Source organism: Rhinopithecus bieti, unplaced genomic scaffold (genome assembly GCF_001698545.2).
Source record: "Rhinopithecus bieti isolate Rb0 unplaced genomic scaffold, ASM169854v2 scaffold_61273, whole genome shotgun sequence".
NCBI lineage: Eukaryota > Metazoa > Chordata > Mammalia > Primates > Cercopithecidae > Rhinopithecus > Rhinopithecus bieti.
In genome coordinates this window covers 2,845-5,663 of record NW_016823107.1, presented here as the reverse complement: position 1 = coordinate 5,663, position 2,819 = coordinate 2,845, and the positions used below count along the sequence as shown (strand labels likewise).

The following is a 2,819-nucleotide window of genomic DNA, read 5'->3' as shown; positions in this document are numbered from 1 at the left end:
AGGTGAGCAACCTGCCTTCTCCATACATCCACACTTTCCACCTTCCACCACCACTATCCCACTGTTCCATCCACAGTCCACAATCCTGAGATGGAAGGTGCTTCATCTCCAAATTTGTATTGTTTACTCCAAGGAACTCTAGATCTCAGAGTTGTAAATAAGAGGGTGGAAATGAGTGAGTGAAGTGCCTTGGCAGGCTGAAGATGAAGCCAACGGCAGCAGAAGGGTATCAGACTGTTCACTTGCTTCCAAGCATCAGGAATCAAGAACAGGCCCCACAGGAGCCTCCTAGCCACACTATACCTAAAGGAAGTAATACCTGCTCTCTAAGTCAGGGAAAAATGGAGCAGGTTTTCCAGCCACTGCCTTCATGGCCATTCACTTTGGACAACCCTGCATGCTGTTTCCATGGAGTTGCTCCTTCTCTGGGGCCAGTGATGCCAAATCCAGCAAAGGAGAAGTCCCCTGAAGAGCTCACAGAAGGGCAACCTAGCAACCTGTCCTTGAGCCAGGAAATGAAAGAGCTATATCAGCAACAGAGAGCTGTGGTTTGGGAGTTAGTTTAAATGGGGTTTTATTTCTCACACTTCATCAAGCATGGCTTGAAGAAGGAAGACATTATGACAGACCCATTTGAAAATCTGCAAAGCTGTGGTCTTGGAAGAATGTACGGAGTCCAGATTCTTTGCGTACAATTCCAGGAAGGACCGCGGGTAGGAACCTGTGCTCTGAAGTTACATTTCATGAGAGATATGCCATGGACAGATACACTGATGACAGGCCCATTTACTCATAACCTTCAGCATCACATGGTGGTGTTTAGAACAGTGGTTCACGAATCTCTCTACACCTCAGAATCAACTACAAGGCTGGTTAAAACTACAAATCACACTCTTCATGCCTAGTCCTAGTACATCAAAATCCCCCAGGGGTAAAGCCCAGGAATCTGCATTTATAACAAGCTCTCCAAAATGATTCTGAGGCAGCCCACTTTTTACTCATACTTTAGTTAATAGTATGAGTTCTGGATTCAGAGATTCGGTCCAAATTTTGACTTCACCTTGTAATTTCAGACAAATCATTTTACCTCTCTGAGCCTTGCCTCCCTTGGGGTCACAAAGGGCTGTCGAAATTATGTTGCTTTTATAAAACAGGCAGCTTTTGTAGTATAAAAAAAGTATTAAAAAAAAAACTAACGAAAGAAGAGTGCCAAGAAGAGTTTCCTCTTCTGTACAATGGGCACCATAAAGGTTGCCTTCATCTTCCCTCAGCCCTCTCCCCACTACCTCCTCACCCCCTCCCTCAGCACTATCATCACATCAAGACTGCTGTTGAGATGGTTTGAGACTACCTGTGCAAAAATACTCTCCAGGCAGCGCTGCAGGGCAAAGAATTAGCATCTAGAGATCAACATACAGGTGCTAAATTGGATGCTGTAACTTCTTTGCTGCAGGATACAGTGCAAGACGCTTAACCTCTCTGTCTTTGGCTCAGTTTCTTCATCTGTGAAATGGAGATAACGGTTCTTGCTCACTAATTCTATGCAGTCTCAAGTTGGTCCTCCCATCCTGGCCTTGGTTTTTCTCCACTATCCCTTAATCTAACAGAATAGAGGAGTGTTGGCAAGGGGCAGCCTTTGAAGCCAGATATGTCGACTTGGGTGTGAGTTCTTAGCTCTGCACTTCCTAACTGTACTGCCTGGGTGCTTCAGTCCTTTCCTGTTAAATGGGTACGCTGCTACCTCCCTCACACGGCTGCTGATAAGAAAGGAGACGTCCGTACAGGCGCATCCGCACACAGAAAGCACTCAGTAAATGCTATTTCCCCCTTCCCCCTATACAAAGGTGAGGAACTCTCGTTGTTCACTTGGTTTCTGTCCCACCTTGTGTTTAAGGTATCCGGTCTCAAAGCCCGGAGCAGAGCCGAGGCGGCAGGGGATGGGGAGAAGGGAAGCGATGGGGTAGCAGCAAACTCACAGATGAAAGGGAAATGGGCCTGGTCGGTGCGTCCGAGCTCCACTTGACGCCGCGCCGGCTCCCGCGCCTGTCGGCTTCAGCCCCCGCCCGCCAGCTCTCGAGTCTTGCTAGCAGTAGCTTCGGGGCCAGAGGCTGCGCGGGGAGGCAGCCCCCTCACTCCGGTGATTGGCCACGTCGAGCGTCTTGTCACGCTCTTTTGTCTCAACGGGCAGAGACTGAAAGCAAACGCGACTGCCCGGAGTTTCAAACTGGAGGGTGGGCGCAGCCGTGGCTGCCTTTGGAACAGCGCTGCCTCGACTCGGCTACCTGTCACTGGGCGGTCGTGCGAAACATTCGCTGGGCCGGGCAGCCCCGGGTCGTTTATCGGCCCAGGAGGCGCCAGCGATCCTGTTCCCCAGAAGAGCTACGGGGACCGGAAGGCGAAACAGAGCTGTCCACGGGGGAGCATAAGCTGCCCAACAATGGAGCGCAGGTAAAGAAAGAGCGCGCGATTGCCCGGCGCGGAGAGGAGTGGCGGAAGCCCCGCCAGGACTGGGCGGCGCCTGGCTTGGAGAATCGGTAACTGCGAGGTAGGGGATGGAGCACTCCCATGGCCTGGTTGCGCTGAGGAAGGAGTTGTGGTTCATCTGGATGCTGCCGACTGGGTAGGATTTAGGATTTGCCTGGACTGAAGTGGGCGGGGGTGTTGTCGGGCGGGAGGGCAGGTGTTCGGGGAGGTGGCAAGGGGCGGGAAGAGACGATCGCAAGCTGTCTTGAACCCCTTTTGCGTCTCCTTATCTCTTCCTGGGAAGGAATATGGGGGTGGGAGGTTATCCACCTTCTAGTCCCTTTCTCCCTGGCAGG

General features: G+C 51.5%; 1 long non-coding RNA gene across 1 annotated transcript in view; it reads left to right on the top strand.

The window, feature by feature from the left end:
• Positions 1-1,713: 1,713 nt before the first annotated feature.
• The window catches only part of LOC108521425 (uncharacterized), a 2,600-nt gene continuing 1,494 nt past the window's right edge, over positions 1,714-2,819 (top strand). The window contains exons 1-2 of the long non-coding RNA XR_001883185.1: positions 1,714-1,844; positions 2,189-2,448. This is a non-coding gene — a long non-coding RNA (uncharacterized LOC108521425). The remainder of the gene's footprint in view (positions 1,845-2,188; positions 2,449-2,819) is intronic.